General features: G+C 46.4%; 1 long non-coding RNA gene across 3 annotated transcripts; it reads left to right on the top strand.

Annotated features, from left to right (window-relative positions):
• The first annotated feature begins 380 nt into the window (after nt 1-380).
• LOC135397877 (uncharacterized) lies at nt 381-2642 on the top strand. 3 transcript variants are annotated; one of them, XR_010423830.1, is made up of 6 exons: nt 381-583; nt 736-827; nt 935-1012; nt 1177-1247; nt 1324-1431; nt 2017-2642. It is a non-coding gene; the product is annotated as an uncharacterized LOC135397877 (long non-coding RNA). The 3 variants fall into 3 exon arrangements; XR_010423829.1 differs by having other exon boundaries at nt 935-1247; XR_010423828.1 differs by having other exon boundaries at nt 935-1431.
• Nucleotides 2643-22376: the final 19734 nt, after the last annotated feature.

The raw sequence follows: 22376 nt of genomic DNA, 5'->3' as shown, positions 1-22376 counted from the left end.
TGAAGTTTGCAATCAATGATGATGGAATGATATTTTATCTTATTTGAATCATTAGTGACTCCCCTATTTAGCGAATGGTAGTGTGGTTATGAACATATGAAAACTGGTTTGTTCGTCCCAGGAACAGCCGCGGAGGGCAACCACCATGAAGTCCATCATGAGTACTTCGGCGGTCGTAATGGGGACTTCCCTCCCGCTCTCCCACTTTCCTTCTTCTGCTCTCTCGCAAACACTCGCAAACTGCGAGGCCGAATTATGGCGTCCGTTAGCAACCAGATGACGCTAATCATTTTAATTTCTCACTAGCTTTGTAATGTTGCTCACAGCATTGTTTGATTAACGCAAAGCTGCTAACGTAGACAATAGAGAATAACGTGCCGCGGATAATTGCATGTCATGGTTTTGAAGTTGGTAACAAGCAAACGGTCATACGGTACTGCGGCTGAGTGAAACTGAACGCTAAAAGTGGCGGGAGCAGGGCGGTTGTCCGTTCTTTGTATTTATGGCTTCCATGATGGCGGCGTGCGTCCGTGCGTATTGCCGAAGTTTGATGTACAAGTGAGAGACATGGACGGCAGTATAGGTATGTTTGCTCTTTTTTAGGTAACGATAGTTTGTTACGGATTCTGTTTTTCATAATGCAGTGAAGTTTTGCAGCGTACGGACATAATTTTCTGGCAGTTCTGAGAGAACACGTTTGGCAACGTAAAGAGCGTTTAGTGTGTTTTTCCCCAGTTTCAGGGTTTGTTATGAAGACGTTTGACAAGTTGCTAAGTTGAGAAGTTGTTTGAGAACTCGCTACCAATGGCTGAGTCCAGAACAACACTGTAAGTTAGAGTGACAGTGAGTTTTATTATCAAATACAAATAGTATGAAAACACTGGCTTGTGACAAACATGTATCTTGCAGCGCAACACGTTGAATGTCATTACAGGGGATCAGTCAATGAAGGATTTGCCAAGTTACAGCAGCCTCCTATCTATCACAAGCTTTTGGCCTGAACGCAGACATGGTAAGCTGTAGTACTCTTTCTCTATTTTCAGGTAAACCAGGGCCAGTGCATTCATTGCGTGGGAATCAGCTTGTACAGATGAATAGCGTAAGCTAGCTTCCAGTACGACAAAAAGGATGATGTGCCAGGGGTAACTGACTGTCCTCTGTCCTATGCACTTTAAGATTGCTCTCAGCAGAAGATTACTCACTTCCATCTTCTCAGTTCAGAGGAACAAGTCAGCGTCATTTGCAAGGTGCCCCGCTTTTTCATTTCTATCCCAAGCAGAGCACCCAGTGATGCAATTCTTAACATTTTTCCTATCTATATAGGTAACCACAACAGTTCTTTCACAGCGGCCTGTCCTGCAGCATCCCAATGAACAACTACTGTACGACCCGTATGGGATTTTTTTTCATGAGCAGATCACCAATGCCAAGGTAATTAAATTTGTGATAGGATTCCAAGTGTGTCCCTGCTTGCAGGGGCTCCATTTGGCATGCCACTGACCTGTATTACCACGTGAGGCTTGCGAACTGGGCATGTTTACCTCCTGTACTGTTTCAGAGCAATCAGTATAAGCTAAATAATGCAATCTATTTATTTTCTGTGTGTATATGCATACTATGTGGACAGTATAAGTACAGCTTGGGACAAAAGTTTACGGAACACGGCACCCGCGTATTTCTTCATCGGAGCGCTTCCCTGCTAGCTATCACGAAGCGGCCGAATAGGGAACAGGTGGCGAGCTATTCTATCCATCCCTCAGTATGTATGTCCACTCCTTTTTGCTGCTAGGTTGTCGCTCCATTGGAGAAATGCGACACCCTGTTGTTCCGTGAACTTTTGTCCCAAGCTGTACATACAGGTTTTTGCCCCAAGCGGTATCTAAGTAGCTCTTTTTTTCTTTTTTTTAAATTGTATTCTCAATAACACAACATTTTGTATACCGCCCTGGAACGAAAGAAAACTATGAAGTATATGATCTAAATATTTAATGACGTCTCGGTTTTGTTTGTTGTCAGGTTACCTCACGAAGATTCGGGTGCCTCAAGCGTCGCTACCTTCTTGGGAGGGAAATAACATAGACAACTATGTCCTGATTGTACCATGCATCGCGAACTCAGGAACGTCACAAATCAGGGGCAGCAGATGGAAGCAACAAAGAGGACATTTAAACTGTGTGTACTCAGACACATAGCTTTGTTTCGGTTACTTAGTTGAAAACTGCACCGCTCGCTTATGAGACAAGCATATGTTGCCTTGCGCGTTAGAAAAATCTATTAAAATTGCCTTTGTAGTAAGCTGTGTATTTTTATAGGGACACGCTATATCAGACATCAGCTCTGGATTCACGGTGTAAAAATCTGATACTAACACGGCAAATTTTGAACTGTAATTTTTAAAATGTAATTTCTCAGCATGAGAAAATTATTAAATTGCTTGTAATTTGTGACAAAAGTTATAGATAAAACTTAACATTTCAAGCGAAAATGTGCTGTGGATGTGCAAGGTATCGTTCCTATCTTTTTTTAGTGTGGAAGCTGACAGGACTTGTGCGTACAAAAATTCTCTATGGATCTTTGTGGCAATCTCAGAAACGGCATTATATTAATTTGCTTGTATCTGTATGTCGATATATGCATAGTTTGCTACAAGTGCTCTTATTTGGGCATACCAGTACCACACCTTACCTTTTTTGCTTCAACTTCTGAATTCAATTCGACTTGCCTTTTAGTATAACCGGTGTCCCGTCTCTGTCTAGCGATTCACTGTGCCGTAGTGAGGCTGACTCGGGAACGAATCACTCGCTGTGACAAGCCAAACTGTTCTCTTTACGCAGATGTGATGTCATGCTTACGGTGTTGCACATGTCATTTTTGTCTGTTCCAAGTAAACGTGATTTGTAGGATTTTGGATTGCTATAGGAACTGTGCAGTGTGATATTTTGTTCCCTTGAAGCTCAAATATATTTGAAACCAATAAACTGACAGTTTTTCCCTGTATAAAAGCGAATGTGGTTTCCTTATAGCATACACACTAACAGTATGGAGGTCGCAAATACGCGCACCGGATACCGATGACCGCCGACCCTACAGAACAATCAGCAGATGAGGCTAGCACCTCTGCAGAGCAAATATGCTATGCTGTGAAGCCTCCTACCAGCGTGGGCTTGAGGTACCGGTGAAGTCCCTCAGAAATCCTTTAGAGATCTCGAGGGACGTCTATGGGACCGTCACTGTTACGTACTTTGGAGTTTCATTCAGATCTCCCAGTGACGTGTATGGAACCAACTGCGGTCATCTCTGGGATGTCTGCAACATCCGCATCGAGGCATACCTGGGACGTCCCTGGTACGCATCTGTGTTGTCTGGCGCTATTTTGCTATTCGAGCAGAAATGATGGTATCTGAGGGTTTAACGCTGAGGGTATAAATTCCTGTCTGAGATGAATCTGCATTTCACTGCAATTTGTTTCATTTAAGTAATATTATTGAAATTCCACAGCCACTGTGAACAAAAAGGGATGGTTGTGCGCCTGCTCATGGAAGCAACTTGCATATCGGAATGACATGTGATGAGAGCGAACTTTGCGCTCAGGTGAGGCAATGGTGTAGGCGGACGGAGCATTACGTGAAGCCAACGGCAAGCTGCGACCTTGAACATGCAGAGCAAGTTATTTTTAGGCTATGACGATTCCTCGCACCCGTGCATGTTGGGGCATGCAGCGAGGTCGCCGCTATATAAGTGGGGAGGATGTGTAAAGAGGCAGCAGTCTTCGCATCGCTTCGGGAGTGTGCGGAGCTCGCTTCAAAAGTAAGTATTTTTCATCCACGCTCTGTGGTGCACGTTTTCTTAGTGTTGCTTCTTTTTTTTTTCAGTGCCTAGATGCGTGTTCTGCTTTTTTGATCCTCATAATATCGGTGATGATGAGCTATTGGAAGAGAATTCACCATCTTCTCCAAACATTTCACCTGGCACATTGCATGCTCACGTCGAGCGATCACATCCCTATGTGGACATTTCCTTCCTGCCTTTCTTTCAAACTGATAGCGCATTTCGAGGTATCGTCAAAGCGTTTGTGCTATTGGCATCTGTTCACGATCAGGGAGTAGAGGACTTGCGTCAATATTTAATGAACCACCTCCACAGTATAATTGCTATTTTGCGAGCGCAGAGAATACCCTTTAGATTTTGCATTTGTTCTGACGTTCTACTGACGAAAGAAAATCGAGGGGATATAACCGCACACATAGCTCATTTTATGGTGCTTGCTCGCGAAGTCCACAGCGATGGAGCTATCGCAAATACTTTGATGGACATGGTTCAGGAGTCCACCGGGCGCATTGAAAATTACCAGCGTGAGGGTAGTGGGTTTGTATCCACTGACGTCCAAAAAGTTCAAATGTGTATTTCCGCTGTGAAAACTAAAAAGTTTGGATGCGAGGGGGTACTTCCCACAAATTTGGCTAAACGCAGGAACGCATTAACGAATATCCATTTACCAGCACGCAAGGAGGGTGAATGTTTTAACTACAATACACTCGCTCTCCTGCATCCACAGGAAAGGAATTCGTAGAAAAAATGTGAAAATTATGCAGTAGATTACTGGTGGCCAAGCCGCTTCCCTGTTTCATTCCCTGATCTGGATGAATTTGAAGTCCAAAACGAGATATCCGTGTATGTTTATGCCTATGTCGATCAGGGAGTGCACGTGTCGCGACCCGCAAAACTGGAATTCGAAAAGAAAATTCATCTTTTGGAGGTTGATGAGCATTTTTTTAAAATAAAGTCCCTCGAACGCTTGTTGACAACAAGAAGTAACCATTTTGTATGCGAACGCTGCACACGCTCTTTCAAGAAGGAAGAGAGCATGGCGAAACATCGATGCCTTTGCACGGACATAAATGAAATCCTGTTGGAATTTTGCGAGCCGGGAAAAAATTTTGTAGAGTTTACTAAAATACAGTACATGCAGCAGTACAACTACGTCGTTGTGTTGGACACTGAGAGTGTACTCGACCCAGTGGTGTTGGCATGCAACGTCACATTACCTCTAGCTTCTGTGCTGTGCTCGTGCGTACCCGTGACTCAAAGGTGATGCGCATTAGAACACACCATGGGGAAGATGCGGCAAAGCAGTGTGTGAAGGCGCTCATGGAAATGCGTGATGAAATGATTGCTTTGAACGCCTGCCCCGCTGCAATGGTGTTGAGCGATGAACAGCAGGCCAAGCACAGAGCTGCCACCTACTGTGCATATTGTAAACGGGAATTCGCACCTCGTGTCCGTCATCATGATCATTCGAAGCGTTGTACTGTGGGTGAGACAAATTATATCGCGACACTGTGCAACCCCTGTAACGTCGCGTGCACTACCAGAGAAAAATTGCCGATCATGGTCCACAATTTGTCTTATGATCTGGCTGGACTGTTACGGGAATTTCACGTTCTCGGGTGGAAGCGACCTTCCTTCATTGTGGCCAGCTCCATGGAAAAAATTCGTTCGTTCGAAATTGGTACCTTCCTCTTCAGAGATACCATGCAGTACCTAAATTCGTCGCTGGGGGACCTTGTGGAAACCGTCAAATTCATCAGGAGTGCCGAGGCATTCCAATGCTTGAAGAAGGTATTTGGAAAGAACTACGAAATTTTACTTCGTAAAGGTGTATTCCCGTACAGCTATGTCAGTTCTTTCGCAGTTTACGATGAATTCACCTTGCCAGAAAAATCCTCCTTTCAAAACGATCTCACGGGGGAAGATATAAGTGAGGAGGACTACCAGTATGCATTGCTCGTATTTGAACATTTTGAATGCTCAAATTTGAGGGATTATAATGCATTGTACCTGAAAACGGGTGCCATATTACATGCGGACGTGATGCAGCACTTCCGACGACTGTGCTACAGCACGCGCGGATTAGAATTGCTTCATTGTGTTTCTCTGGCATCCTATTCGTGGCAATGCGCCCTAAATTACACGCAGGCAAAATTGGAATTGATCACCGAAGAGGACATGTACAGAACCATCGAATCGGACGTTAGAGGCGGGCTCTGTCATGCGAGCAGGCGTCATTTGCGAGCTAACAACCCTCTGTGTAGTGGCTATGATCCCGATAACGAGGAGGTGTACATATCATAGATAGATTGCAACAATCTTTACGGATTTAGTACGATAAAGCACCTCCCCGTCGGTGATTTCGAATGGGTCGAGGATTTTAGCTCTGTGGATTTTATGCGTCACCCCACGGATTAAGACGTGGGGTACGTGTACGTATGTGACTTGGAGTATCCAAAATCTATCTACACTCTAACGAGGTACTTTCCCCTGGCTCCCGAGAAGGTAGTAGTCCCAAAGGAATAGCTCTCGCCATTCCAGCGAGGGCTTCTTGAAGAATTAATGTATCAGCCTGCTAACAGCAAAAAGCTGTTGCTTACATGCAAGGACAAAGTCGAGTACGTTGTTCATTACGCGCTGCTCGCACTCTATTGTAGATTAGGCATGAGGGTGACAAAAATTTACAGAATTCTAAAATTTCGCCAGGCGCCATTCCTGCGTCCCTACATCGACGACAATGTTGCCAGACGTGTGGCCTCGGGCACGACATTCGAAAAAAACTTCTACAAACTCTCAAATAATGCAGTCTTTGGGAGAACACTTTTAAATAAATTTAACATGCGTGATATTCGAGTAGCCTTCGATGAGGAGACGGCGAGTCGCCTCGGAAGTCGGGCAGAATGCGTGAGGATGGAAATTTTGTCCCCGGATTGTGTCATGTACGAAATGCGCAAAAGAAAAGTGCGATGCGATTTCCCACTCCAGATTGGGTTTACGATTTTAGAACTCAGTAAATTAACCATGTACTCATTCTACTATGAAACCTTGCTGAGTAAGCTCACTTGTCCGGTGATGACCTGTTACTTTGACACGGATTCTCTGATCCTCGGCCTGTTCTGCAAGGACTATGAAGATCAGTTACGAGCGATTGCCGACGACCACTTAGATTTGTCTTCCTTCGATCGGGATCATCCACTGTACAGTGAAAAGAATTGTGGAAGACTTGCGGCATTCAAAAGCGAAACTGGTAGTGTACCTATTGAGGAAGTAGTCTGTTTGAAAGCTAAAATGTACTCCATCAAATTAGCTGGAGGAAGGCAAATTGCAAGAGCTAAAGGGGTCAAAAAGAATATTGTACGCAAGCACCTCCTTCATGAGACATACTGCGATACCTTGTTCAATCACATGAGCGTATCGAATGAACAAGTATCAATCGTTGGAAAGAAGCAGTGTATGTACACCATCAGAAATGTCAAAAGAAGTCTTATGGCATACGACGACGAGAGATACCTGTGCAATGACATCGATTCCTATCCTTATGGAAGCTACATATATGGTAAGTTTAAGTGGGTGATATAAATAGTGAAGCTCATAATGTTCTTTTTTGCTTCAGAAGATGTGCAGGAAGAGAATTAATGCTTCTGTCACATGCTGTTCTCTCCTGTGGTTTGCCTCTGGGTCATGGACAGAGAGGGATGAGTGCCTGGGTGATCCACATAGTACCTATGTGAAGAGCACTATGGATGTTAGCGGAGATGTACAGCATGCATGGATGTGTCCCCAGGAAGAACTACAATATCTCCGAGACTGCCGTGATGTACTCAATAAACATTGAAAACTATTTACCATGTTTTTGTGTCCCAACCATTGCCGAGAGTCGCCCCAGGCTAAAAAAGAATGCCCCCCCGGACCAATAAGCAATTTGGAGGGAATTGTGAGCTAGCCTACAAATGAATGGGATTGATCAATGAGCGGTTGTCTATGATGCAGCTGGCATTATGAAGCAATATGCAGTTGAAGGTGTGTGACCGAGTAACTAGAGTGTGGAAATGACAAATGAGTCTATCGAGCATGTATGACAGGCAGCCAACAGGCCAATCACTAGGTTTTAGAAATGGATGGAAATGACCACCCCCCGGACCAATAGACAGGTGAGCGATTTGGAAGCCTATGAGCCGACTTAGAATTGAATAGAATAGGTCATTTTGGTGTCTACGAGCGAGTGAGCAGATGTTGTGGCAATTAATGGTAGCCAATCACATAGAAATTAGATGGATCACCATGAAGAGGTGGAGCTGTGACCAACCAACCAGAGGACTTAGAAGTGGCTTGATCTGGATTAGAAATTCCTAGAAATGGATTAGAAAAAAGAGCGATTTAGAAGCCATGAGCCAACTTAGAATTGAATAGAATACATAATTTTGGTGTCTATGAACGAGTGAGCAAATGTGGCAATGAAGGGTAGCCAATCACATAGAAATTGAATGGATCACCATGAAGTGGTGGAGCCTGGATTAGACCTGGCTTCACCTGGATTAGAAATGGGTGGTGGATTAGAAATTCCTAGAACTGGATTAGAAAAAGGATGTCGTTGTGCATAACGGCGCTATACTACTCACACCGTGGCAAACAACGCTTTCACACGTCACAAAAATAATCTAACTGGACTGTGCAGCAACCTGCAGTTGACATTTCAGACCGATCGTCGGGCCATACCGCTACTACTGCCGTCGCCACTATTCCCAAACTTCCCCGGCGGGAAAACTGCTGCTATCCCCCTCGCGTTTACATTCTTCCGTCTTCCAAGCCAACCACGGGACGAGTCTCTCAAGCTCATCCAACAATCCCTTATAAAACCTCGTTAAACAGGGCTCCCGCAGGTCACTCCACGGAACATCCCTCTTTTCTTGGGCGGGAAAGAGTCACGACGCCACTGTGGTCGCTTTACGTAAAAAAAACAATCATTTACTTCCTTTCCAAATGTCAGGGTGCAAAGACAATTCCCAGGTCTGGGGGCCAAAAGATTCTGGGCGAAAACACGTGGCATCTGGTTACCGTAGACGGTCCGAACGACCCGAAAATGCCATGTCTGGTCTCGCCGTAGGGGGTTGAGAGCTACCCCCAGGACGCACACCCATACTGTCCCTCCACATGTGGAGGGATAACTCAGTACTTCCATAATGCACCCACGTTTCATTAATAATAATGCTTCCAAGAAATTCATCTTGACCATCCTGATACCATTGAAGGAAAATGCAAGCTGCATTCATTCGTTGCTCTTTACGGACGTTACTGAGCAAATGTGGCTCCCATCGCGCATAACTTTCGTTCACCAAGCTGAAGGAAATTTGTTCCCATGAGTATCAGAGTGTAGTACCAGTGACCCGCCAGTCTCCGTTAACAATTCTCGGAATTTCAGAAAAGAAACGTTGTTTCATGGTGTTATAGCTGATCTCCCACTGTACTGTTCATTGTGCCCATTTTCACAACCCTGTATCAAGGACACACCATTTCAATGCCTGTAAAGTGTTTTCTATAAACAGGTAGTAACTGTCAGCGGATATTCTCTAAAACACTTTTTTTTTTCCTTAAGGAAAAGTAGGATAGCTCTTACTTCACGGTCAGACATACTCGGAAGTATTACATCCATGCTTGAATGCCTGACACATAAGTGAACGGCACTCCGTTAACCAACGTTTGTAGTGCCGAGATGTCACACCCAACTATTCCACAATTCAGTTCGTCCTAGTGGCATTTCTTTTGAATAACAAATATAGGGAAACTTATTTTTGGATGACCCTCCTAATTCCAGTTCACTTTCTCCATTTGGCTACATTTTTTAGATTTCTTGTGGTGACTCTTCTGGACAGATACCAACATGGAAGACTTAATAATAATTAAGGTTTACATTGCAAGACAACTGAGATCATGAGCAACGCCACCGCGGTCGGTCTGTGGATTCATTCCGGTTCACGGACAACTTGAACAACACAATTATATTAACTCTGCCATCAAGTAATTCAGTTTCCTGCATATGTTTTGTGCTGTATATTTTGTGCTGTAACAATTGAACTTCAGTTTTGTAAGCCTGAAGGCTAAGCTTAGAACCGCCTCTTATAATTTAGTGACTCTATTTTATGCGTGAAGGTGTTCACACCTCTTAAAAACACGAGAAAAAATCTTGATTATTTCTAATATGTGGTGTATACGAGGGGTGTTCAACTCAAACTGGGACTTTCTGTCTCCTGAGTGTACAAATGGCTTGCGCTACTTCTTTTTCGTCATTTTCACACGCGGCAGGCCTCCACATTCACCACATGGTGGTCCAAAGTTTGTGCAAAACAGGAGACACGTGCTGGACAAGATGGCCGATAACGAGGTGAACGCGCACATCGAACAGTGAATTCATCTGAAATTCATCTGAATTCATCATTCAGCATAAAGTCATCTGAAATTCACAGAAGACTTCAGGCTCAGCATGGCCACGATACACATAGCAGCAAAGCTGTTGAGTGGTGCAAACGGCTCCGAGACGGCCGTACATCAGTGCAGGACGATCCCGGCCGGGGCGGCTCAGAGCCCAGTCTCAGAGTTCCTGAGAACATCCAACTTGTGGAGTGCCTGATCCTCAAGGACCGATGGATAACATGTCTCGAACTGGCTCGAAAGACGGACCTTTCTGTGGGAACGTTGAACACTATCATTCATGAACACCTCCAGTTTCGGAAAGTTAATGCGCGTTGGGTCCCGAGGCAGCTCTCTGTGTTTGACCGGCAGAGAAGACTGGAAATCTCCCAAGAGCTAAGGTACCGTTTCGACACTGAAGGACAGCCGTTCCTTGAACGGATCATCACGTGCGATGAAACGTGGGTGCACCATTTCACTCCTGAGTCTAAACGCGCATCAAAACAGTGGAAGTATCCGGGCTCGCCAGCTCCCAAGAAGTTTCGAAACACCCCGTCTGTGGGTAGGGTCATGGCCACGGTTTTCTGGGACAAGGCTGGCGTTGTTCATGTTGATTTTCTGCCCAGTGGTACCACCATCAATAGTGCATATTACTGCCAGGTTCTCAGGGGTGTGCATAAGGCGCTGAAGCAAAAGCGGCCTGGCCTCATCACCAAAGGAGTCCTCCTCCTACAAGACAATACACGCCCGCATACCGCGCATCTCACGACACGCACCTTACAGGAACTTGGCTGGGAGTTGCTGCCACATCCCCCTTACAGTCCACACCTCGCCCCCAGCGATTTCCATCTCTTCGGACCACTGAAGGCATTTCTTGGGGCCGCCACTTCAGCTGCAACGACGAGGTCAAGAATGCGGTCCGATCATGGCTGCTACGTGCCGGTAAGGATTCCAACGCTGCTGGCATCCAAGCCGTCGTGAAGCGCTGGAACAAGTGCATTAGTGCAGCTGGACATTACGTTGAAGAATATAGCTAATTTCTCGCATGTAAGTTCATTTTACTTTTGCGAAAAATGAAAAGTCCCGGTTTGACTTGAACACCCATCGTACAAGGCCAGGTACAAGACGTCTACAATTAGACGTCAATTATGAAATGTCTACCAGATGTCTTGTAAATCACTAATTTTGGACGTCTAAATAATGGTAAGACTTCTAGACGTCTAGTCAACGTCTAGTTTGGTCATTATTCCTAAAGTCTAAGGTTAGAACAGGTCTGGGCTACCATGTGTTCTCTGTGGTACTACGAACCAAGCAGTGGAGAAGTAAATTCGAGGACATTAATGCACATTGTGACCTATGTAATGACAACCAGGTAGAGACCATGGAGCACGTAATCCTAGACTGCACGGCACTTGGAGGCAAACGGACATGCTCCACAGGGCCGGTGCTAGGTGTGCGGGGCCTGAGGCAAAGGCACGTCGCGAGGCCTGTTTCACACGATTAAGTGCATCGATAGAAGAGACAAGGCGCTGACAAACTGGTGCATGATCAAGGAGTGGAACCCGAGACAGGGATTAAGAGATGACACAACAAATTCTCAAACACCATGGTGTTTGGTGGAGACGGGGTGAGGTGGGCGGTGGAGACGGGGGAAGCGAAGATTAAAACAATGGATTACACAAAATAGTCAGATGCAGAGGAGCCAGGAAAAGCTCTACAAACGAACAAACAATTCGACATCGAAACCATAACAGTTGATTACGAAAGAGGATCCAAGTACGACGCCATCTGTGATGTGTCATACACTGTCCAACATACACTGTCCAATACACTGTGGTGTCCAACAGACTCAATGGGCTCATCTGGAACGTGGCTCGCCACAGTTACAACCAGTATGCCATAGGACGACTCCTTTAGAACTCACTAGCTGTACCCGCCATAACATATGCAAGACATCAGCTAGAATTACGAAGATGGTGCCTTGGGGGAAATAGAATAACAGCAAACGCCGCCACCACAGGAGAAATGGAGTCTACAGAGAGAGGCCAGATCTAAACTGCTGTACCTCGGTAGACTCTCTTTCCTACCGAAAGAAAACTACGCAGCTAGAATGTACAGGTACATCCATTTCAAAAATGTCAAAACAAACTGGACCAAGAAGATCTCGACCCGAGACTCAAAATATAGTAAGGGAACAGAAAGTCAGCGGGCCAGAAACATACGGGAGTGGGAGAGAACAATTAGGAAGGAAGCTCATAAAGTCAACGTAGAGTCTTGGAAGCGGAACATGGCCCAACGACCCAGCCTGTCCACCTATCGAACTCTAAAAGACAAGCCAAGCACAGTGACTCATTACAGAGGCGACCGATGGAGCTCCCTACTGTTCCGAGCACGCACCGGGTCACTAATGACAAAGAGAAGGAGATGTGAGCTCTTTGGCGAAATGGATAACAAGTGCCCTGCCTGCAACACGAATACTGAGGACGTCGAGCACATTGTATTGCAATGCCCAAACCTCCCTGGCGCCGAACGGCACTGTGACTTGAGCACAGCTCTCGGCTTCAATAGCCAAAGCTGTCCGACGACCGAAAACGAGAACGAAAAGCGTGGTAATGACCTCATCCACGCAACCAACCGGGTCAGCTCACCGGCCCAGGACTCCAGAAACGAAACCGCAAACAGCCAGGAACCTGAAACCGAAACCGGACAAGCAGCAGAAGTAGGCATCACCAAACGGTGCCTGGTTGCCTGGGAGAGAAGCATGCAGAGAAGCCTCGGAAGCGGAAGCCCCCACCCGCCCTCTGGGAGAAACAGAAGCCGCCAAGCCAGCTCCAACATGGCATCTAACCTTACCCTTGCTTGCTGTCTCTAATTTCCCTCTATACTGCTCTCTTCGTCCTTCTCTCGCTGATATTTCCCTTTTTCCATGTTTCTGAGTCCCAGAGGCTTGTTCCTTGAACACAGCCCACCCTGTCGCGAAAGGGAGAGGACAAGGCTACTACTACTACTACTACTACTACACTACTACAGGAAAAGACAGCGCCTACAAGTTCAACTCAAAAGGAAAATAGGGGCGTATTGTACACCCCATGGGTAAAGAGGGGATCACTCTGGTTTACACTTCGCAAAATAAACTTCGAGAATAAACTCCCCAAAATGAATCACGAAAAAATCCACGGTGTAAAGATAAAGCCGTAAAAATCAACTTTTGCGATACAAACGCTTCAGATTCAAACTTTCAAAATAAATCGTCTCTGATTGGTTGACAGGCACGACAGCCTCAGAGCAGCGAAGGCTTTTGGCTCCCGCATCTCAAAATAGTTCCCTGTGGGGTGTGGCTCTTTGCCGTGGGCTGGGAACGAGAGTACCGAGTCTGGACGAATCGTTTACTGTATTTTTCGCCGGCTATCAGGATTCTGTTGACACTGCAGTTAAGAGGGCATACCAGCTCTCCGTCCCAATGTATTTCCTATGGAACATATTTCAGGCTTTTTCTCGGTAACCACAGCGCAGATTTTAACGCGGGTGGTTTCACTATAAAGAGGAAGACGAGATGAATCGGATAACGTTTACACATTTCTGATACATGTCGTATGTATTTTACGGCGACGTCACGAATGTGAGAAAATACACAATTTTTCTCCTCCCTCTTTGAACAGTTTTTATTAAACTTCTATAGCCATTTCGAAACAAACTTTCCATTTATTTCTCTCGAAATATTTCAGGAATCGATAGACACCGAATTTATATGTCTAACACTTTTCGTTTTTTAATAAAAAAGCATGAAATGTGAGTACACATACGACCGGCGGAAAGCATGTCACTCTCTGGCGCCATCTGGTGACGCAAAGAAGAAACCGCGCTGACTGTATCCATCCGTCGAGAAGCAATGCGCATGCGCATCACAGTTCTAGGTCGTATAGGGTGTGGATGGCATGCTGGTTCGTGCATCCTCTTTCTCTCTCTCTCTTCTCGTTACTTTCATGGCCCACTGACTTAGAGCATGGCCTTGGACACCAGTACAAACGGTTGCTTAGCTGCTCGTGAAGGGATTATCCCCTAAGCCTGCATAGTCGTGACAATGAAAAAAATGGCTAGGAAGCAAGCGACCTGGTGATGATGATGCATAATGCAAAACCCTGACACTAGGGAACACGAAAGGTTCTTCTTCTTCTCCCGAACTGACCTCCTATTTTGTCCTCAACTAGTTGTTCCCTTCCCTCTCTTTGTATATATTTCTTGTATGTGAAGTAAAATTTTCAGCTGTGTTTTAGACTTCGTGTTGTGTCTGTCTTTTCGTGTTCCCTAGTCTCGGGGGTTTTACATTATGCATAGTCGTGCTTGTGTAAGGTAAAGAGAAAGGACACCGACACCAACAACTCTCTCCTCCCCTTTCTCCCTCTGCACACGGTGCGCGTATAGAAGAGTGAGACGAGTTTATTAGCTTCACGTGAAACGTCAATTTGCCCATTTTGCAGGTTCGAGTTTGTGCGGACTCAGTCAACTGTTTGAACTGTCTCATAAGGCTAACGAGAATCTCTCGTATTTCCGGCTAGTGCAAGCCGGGATTTACAGTCATTCGTTACAGTAGAGTTCAACACGACTGTGCTGTAATGTTCGTAATGCTGAAAAAATGTTAGAAATTCTACCGTCGCCTCTCCTAATAATAATTCGTCGTTTCCTTTTCTTTTCGCTAAGAGTGCACGCCTCAGTCAGTTCCAAACTTCTGAAGTTTTAGGGAGGACCTCGATATTCCCGGTTGCAAAATCCCCGATCTCGAAATTCGCGGGGTATAAGGAAAAAAAAGGTCCCGGGTTGTGTGGACGGAAAAAATGGTCCCGCAAGCACCTGCGCTGCCAAAAATACAGGGTCACAGTTGCAGCTAGCCGATGGAGCACATCACAGCCGACCAAGTGTTACCATTCGCTCTCCTGATTTGAAATTCCATTCATGGGCAACACAAAATCGATATAATTCGCTGCACTAGTTCGCTAGTGATATCGTCCCCTGGATGCTAGTATTTTTCTACACTTGGCCAGACACGGGTTTTACAGTTGTCCCCTGCACCTTTTCTGTGTCGATGTTTATGGACAATGAAAGCTGTACACCCATTTATTCATTGTGTCATGGCCCGTACAACTCCGCTACTGCTGAAGATACGGCTCATTGACATCCAAAGTATGAGAGAACAACTGCAAAGTCTGTGCCTGACCTACAATAGCAGAAAATACGATACAAGAAATACGATATGTGATATAGAAGCACCACCCAGTGAGCATCATCCAAAGATGTCATTTATTTGTTTGACTGAGTTATTTGTTAAAAATGTTTATTATTTGACATCAATTATTACTTGAAAAGGGGTTGGGGAACTTAGGATAACGGCATTAGCGGCATTTACAACTGCAGCTTTCTTTGTTCTTCTCTTTCCTTCATTGATTTATTTGTTTTTACTTTTATCTTTTTATTTTTTGTGAACCAACAGGTGATCCAATAAGCAAAAACGATCAAGCGACCGCTGCATCATTATTTCCGCCCACGCAATGAGGAACCATCTTTTCCGGAACCCAAATTCACATTCTCGAAACAAGGAAAACCAACGACAACGCTCGATTGCTTCGTACGATGATATGCCGTGTTTAAAAATCATGCACCACTATTTACCACATAAATTCACGAAATCTCGATGTCTGTCCAAATCATTTTAGTGAACGAAAGCCGCATTTTAGCGATTTATGCTTAGCAGGGCGGACACGACGGAACAACACGTTGGTTAGTTTATTATTAGGCTAGCAGTTTCCCGCGCACAACTGTGCATTTTATAGCCAGATAACATTTATTTACAGCAGTTTATTTTTCAACAGGGATTTCGATAATTTTATTTTGAGGTACACCCAATTTTTGATACCGGTTCCCTGGATTTTCCATCTTTCGACGCTGCTTGCTGGTTGTGCGTGGGATGACCCAAAACCTTTACCCGTCTGTCTTTGCACCACGGACAAAGGGAGGCCTACTGACGAAGATAAGGAAAAGCTCTGGTTCACAGGGGATTCACCTCTGAACTAATGACACAACACTGAACAAAAGGTTTCGTGTAATGTGAAGAACCCTGTGAAAACCTGGGAGAGTCTAAAAATATAGCACTGAAGTTTCCGGACAATAATCAGCGCGTTATGAGGCGGAATTTGTGCTCCGAGACCTTCGCGTCAAGTTCCTTTCATTTTATCTTGTTCATTTATACATACAGGCGGAGTTCAAGGAGTTTTAGGAACTTCCTTCTTCTACTTCGTTTTTTCTTTTTTGTTCCGGGACATTTGATTGAACGTCGTTTGTTCGAAAGCCGTTTGATCGAACGCGGGACATTTGGTCGAAAGCCATTTGATCGAAACGGCAGCGGCCGTCTGATCGATTTTTTATTGGTTCGTTTGGAGTCTTGATGTAACAAAAAACAAGAATAAAACAACAAAAGAAAGCTTCAGTTCTAAATGCTGTTATTCTAAGGAATATTTCACTCTGTGTAATCCGCTTGCCCACAAACACATTCCTCATCCTAATCCACTTTTTCGCATCCAGAAGGCGATCCGACAACTTGAAACGTTCTTCCTCTCTGACAGATAGTGACTAAACATGGCATACATCCTTTTCACAGTAGTAATGACTGGACACAGACTGTCCGCAACGCTACAAGGCTTCTGGACACGTTTAATTAGCAATTAGAGCTAATTGGGACCCCCCCCATTAATCAGGACCCTCCAGGGAGTCATCACACTAATTGGGGAGCATCTAAGACGTGTCCAGACCACCCTGTGCGTTGCGGACAACCTGTGTTCATAAAACATAGATAGAAAATAAAATAAAAAGATAGAAATAGCGTGGAGCGAAACAATTTATTCGAAAATCAACGATGCCGCGGCGAAGAAGCCGCTCCGCAACACCCGAGTGACCAGCGCCCGCCATGTTGGTAGTTGGCGACGGGCAGTTACAGAGCTCGATGACAGGTGGCCACTTAGTTGCAAGGCATCACACCAGATGGCGCCACTATCATAGCTCTAGGCGAGAAAGACAGAACAAGACACTAGCGGCATGTAGAAAATGGCAGCACTGCTAAACAAGTCTAGACATGCGAGAGAAAAGCTTTAACACACAGTACATATCGGGAAAAAGGCAATCGACTAGGCCTAACCACAGCACCTCAACACTATACACCTAACACAAGGCGGGAACCGCTAAACAACAGGCTTGCTCTCCGCTAAACAAGTCTAAACATGCGAGAAAAGGCTTAACACGAGCGCGGTCAACATCGACAAACCACTCGTTGGTCACCGCTAAACACGGCAAACATGCGAGAAAAGGAGCGCGGCAAATCACTCACCTTTTCTCCCGCGGCGACTGCTCATCAGCCAGGCAGAAACTGAGCGAGCGCGGAGCACCCGAGCGTACGTCTGCTCTCCGCGACAGCCAGCCAGAAACTGAGCGAGCGCGGGGACTGCGGAGCACTCGAGCACACATCTGCTCTCCACGACAGCCAGGCAGAAACTGACTGAGGCGACGCGCCACCGCAGCTACGCATACGCGCGCGCGCGCTCCTAGGGCCCTTTGCGCCGCCGTCCGCCCGCGGGCTGTTTCGGTTTCGGCTCTCCGCTGCGCGCGCGCTCCTAGCGGCGACGGGTGGCTTCTGAGTTTCGGTTTCACTCTCCTCTCTTTGCGCGCGCGTTTATCTGTATAAAGGCAGCGCGCACCGCGCTCGCGTCATCATTCTGTCCGATACGTGGAAATACGTCTCCCTCTCTATGATGTCATTGATCATGTCTGAACATGTTTGGACGTGTTTGAACATGTTTGGACGTGTGTAGACACGAGCTCTACGATAAGAAAGACGTCACGCAGCACGAATTAGACTAGTGGTTAGTGTGTCGCGTCCAGTGTAGAAGGTTCCTGGGTTTGAATCCCACACTGGGTCTTCTCGTCGTCATATTCAAGTCGGCGCAGAGTGTTAGCTAGAAATTAGGGTAATGTTTTATTCAACGTCGATGGTATCATTGTCATATGCGACATCGCAAAAAGGCGCGAAAGACGGAAGGCGGGGTGGTCAAAGTACAGACGACACCGTCGCAATGCGAGGAGGAGGAGAGCGGTGTAGCGACTATAAAAGGTGCGCTGGTTCTACGTCGATTGATCGAAGGCCCACGAGGGGCATCCATCGACACGAGGCGTTTCGTGGACGAAAATGTAAGTTGACCGTCTCTGCTGTGAGAGTGTATTCTATGTATGACATTGTTTTTCAGGAACCAATAGCCGCTGTCACCGCATGACACTGAACACAGGGACTCACCCCATCCTTTCTCATCATCAATCTCAAGCGTTCCTCAACTGAAGGGAAAGTGAGCATTGTTTCGTGAGGGGGAATCTCATACTGATTTTGTTTGACCGCAGTGCCACGCTGTCTCGTATGTCAGTACGACCCCATCGATGCCATGCTCGTGGCCATAGAAAGAGAGCACGAAGCTAGAATACAGAATCCTTTCAGATGACGACGACAGAGTCAGTAGTCCGCCTTTCGTAATACCTGAAACGGATGACGACGAACCCCTAGGTGGGCACGACAGTGCAGACGAATTGCTCATGTGGGAAGGGGATCAGTCGTATGCAGATTTCATTCCTCTGTCTGGTAGGGCTAGAGATGAATCACCAGATGCGAGCCCAGAGTTTTGAAACGAAGCTGAGCCTGTCCAGGGTCGTAGAATCGTTGAATTACGAGAACACGTCGTAGAGAATCATCCCTCCGTCACGGAGAGACGATTCCTTCCTTTCTTTGTCACAGATGAGGCATTTGACGGAACGGCTACTAGGTACACGCTTCTCTGTTCTCCGCACGACGACAAAGTCGACAATTTGCGACTCTATCTACCGAGCATAGCTCCAGTAATCACGCGCGTCCTCGAAGCTTATCCAATGCCTTTCAAATTTTGTCTGTGCTCGAAGGCGGTCATGGTTACGGAGCCGACGGGCTGACTTCTCATCTCCTCCATGTGAACCTTCACATGAGAGTGGTTCATAACCGTCAAGAAATCGAAGGCGCGATAAACGCTGCCATCGCAGAGTCCTCGCAACGCGTAGAAAACCATGCGAGAGAAGGGTCTGGTTTCACCTCGAACGACGTCCAATGTGTCGACTTAAAACTAACGTGCTTAAATCCGAAGCGGATTGGGTGCACGGTCGAGCTTCCAGAAATGTTGAAAAGAAAAACAAGGACTCTCACAAACGTCAAACTCCCTCCGAATCATGAAAACGAGTGTTTCAAGTATAGCGTGCTGGCACTCTTACATCCTTTGAGGAACAAGCCAAACGATTATGGCAGATACCGCAAATACATGAATCCTTCGAATCTGCAGACGCGCGTAACGTACTGGCTACCCTGCTTCCCAGTCACTTACAAAGGCATTACGCTGTGGGAGAGAAAAAACAAAATCTCCGTGTACACCTACGTGTTCGACGAGCAGACGAGTTCGATATCTACCGGACGGGTTTCCTACACGCTCCAGAAAGATAAAGTCCATCTGCTCGAGGTTAGGCAGCATTTCTATGGCATTAAAAAATTTAGCACTTTCATGGGACGAAGTGACTATTTTTATTGCGAGAAATGCACGTCGGTTACGGGACGAGAGAGGCATTCCAGCAACACGAACGTCTGTGTCGGGACGTAAATGAAGTGATTCTCGAAATGCCAAAAGCGGGGGAGAGTGTCACCTTCAACAAGATACAGTACATGCATCCCAATCCCTATTTCGCGGTGTTGGACACGGAGAGCGTCTTGGAAAAGGACGCACTCGTTAAGGACGCCGTGAGTGTGCACAGGATGAGCTCGTACTGCATCGTTGTAGTGAGAAGTCGGGATGGAAAAATACTAGGCCTAGATGGCTATTTGGGACCCAACGCGGCAGAGAAATGCTTGCTCTCGCTCAAGCGATTTAGCGATCAAATCGATAGGTTGAACCGTTGTCCCTCACCGTTGGTCATGAGTATGGAAGACCACTTGCGACACGCGAGCGCTACACACTGCGAATTTTGTGGAAACGAATTTAACCGACATACGCGAAAGGTGTCGCATCACGACCACACCCGCTTCGTAGAGCCCGGCTCTTCGAATTTTGTCGCGACGCTGTGTGATACGTGTAACCTTACGTGTCGGAACACCAAAGAACTCATCGTGTGCGTGCACAACCTGCAGTACGATTTGAGCTCCCTTCTCCGCCACATGCACGTTCTAAATCTGGGCGAACCGTGGATCTTAGCTTCGAGCTCGGAAAAGATAAGAGGGTTCAACATTGGCGATCTCCATTTCCGCGATACCACGCAGTTTTTCAACCTGTCCTTGTCGAACCTGGTGGAAACCCACCTCGCCAGCGGTGGCGAGAGCGCGTTTCATTGTACCCGTCAAATGTATGGTGACCGTTTCCGGCGCCTCCTCAGGAAGGGCATTTACCCGTACACCTTCGTCGACAGTTTCGAAGCGTACAATTTGTCCATACTACCGCCAAAGGAAGCTTTCAAAAGTGACCTGAACGACCAAGAGATCACGGACAAGGACTATCAGTACGCCCTCGAGATTTTCGAATTGTTCGAATGTAAGAACCTAGGCGGTTACACGCGTCTCTATGTCACGCTCGACGCTTGTCAGCTCTGCGACGTCGTACTGTATTTCAGGAAGATTGAGCTAGAGACGGATGGGATGGATATCTTACGTGCCATGTCCCTTGCCAGTTACGCGTGGAGCAGCGCTCTGAAGCTCACCAATGTCAAACTCGAGCTCATGAGCAATCGCGAGATGTACGAAACGATCGAGAAGGGAATCAGGGGAGGCATTTGTAACAGCTTCCACAGATAATGTCGGGCTAATCACGAGGGGTGTGACGATTACGATCCCCAGCAAGAAAAGACATTTATCCAGTACCTCGACGTGAACAGTTTGTACCCGTACGCGATGACTTTCTATCTCCCGACAGGTGGTTTTGAGTGGGTCGATCCTTCGAGGTGGAGCGAGATCAATTTTCTCAACATTCCTCACGATTCGGAAGTGGGTTACGTCTACGTGGTAGACTTGTCGTATCCCGAAGAACTGCACGCTCTCACCCGGGATTTTCCCCTGGCACCCGAACACAGTTGCGTGGACGAGAACAAACTCTCCCCCTACCAACGCCACCTGAAAGATGCGTTGTCGCTGAACGCCCCTTCCACCAAGAAACTCTTGCTGACGTGCTACGACAAAGAACGCTACGTCGTTCATTATGCATTGCTCGCTCTGTACGTGAGGTTGGGCATGAAAACAAAACGTGTTCACAGCATCCTCTCGTTCCGCCAAGACAACTTTTTGCGAACCTTCGTGCAGAGAAACGTCGCGTTGAGGAATGCCGCGACCACGAAATTCGAGCAACTTCTGTACAAAACCATGTCGAACAGCACGTTCGGTAAGTCGATACAAAATGTGAGACGCATGAAAAGGTACGCTATAGCCTACGACAAAGAAAGCGCGCTCCGAAAAGCTAGCTCCGTCGACAGTCAGCATTTTCACATTCTGAGTGATAAGTGCATCTTGTACGAGATGAAGCAACGCCGCATCAAATGCACGCACCCCCTTTACGTGGGCTTTGCCATTCTTGAAATATCCAAAGTCCGAATGTACAGCTTCATCTACGAGTCGCCCTTTTCTCGCTTGACGTGTCCGGTGCAATTGATCTATAGCGACACGGACAGCATAATTTTTTCTCTCACGTGTGAAAGCCTGGAAGAGCAGCTGATGAAGATTGAGAGTGAGTTAGATCTGTCTTCCTATCCGCCGGACCTCCCGTTTTTCAACGACGAGCACGCGAATCAGATGGGGTACTTCAAAGACGAGACGGGAGGAGGTGTTATTCAGGAAGTCGTAGCCATCCGAGCCAAAATGTACAGCATTCTCTTGGCTGGGTCACACAAACAGATCGCGAGAGCGAAAGGAGTTAAGAAGGACGTGGTGAGGAAACATTTATTGCATGAAGTGTACCGAGATTCTCTGTTGAATGAAAAGGCGGTGTCTCAGAAGCAGTGCACCATCCAGAGTATAAAGCAAACGATGTACACCATTTCGAGACTCAAGAAGAGCTTGGTCC

Source organism: Ornithodoros turicata, chromosome 6, assembly GCF_037126465.1.
Source record: "Ornithodoros turicata isolate Travis chromosome 6, ASM3712646v1, whole genome shotgun sequence".
In the NCBI taxonomy this organism is placed as follows: Eukaryota; Metazoa; Arthropoda; class Arachnida; order Ixodida; family Argasidae; genus Ornithodoros; species Ornithodoros turicata.
The sequence above is the reverse complement of the archived record's forward strand: the minus strand, read 5'-3'. Positions and strand labels throughout refer to the sequence as shown.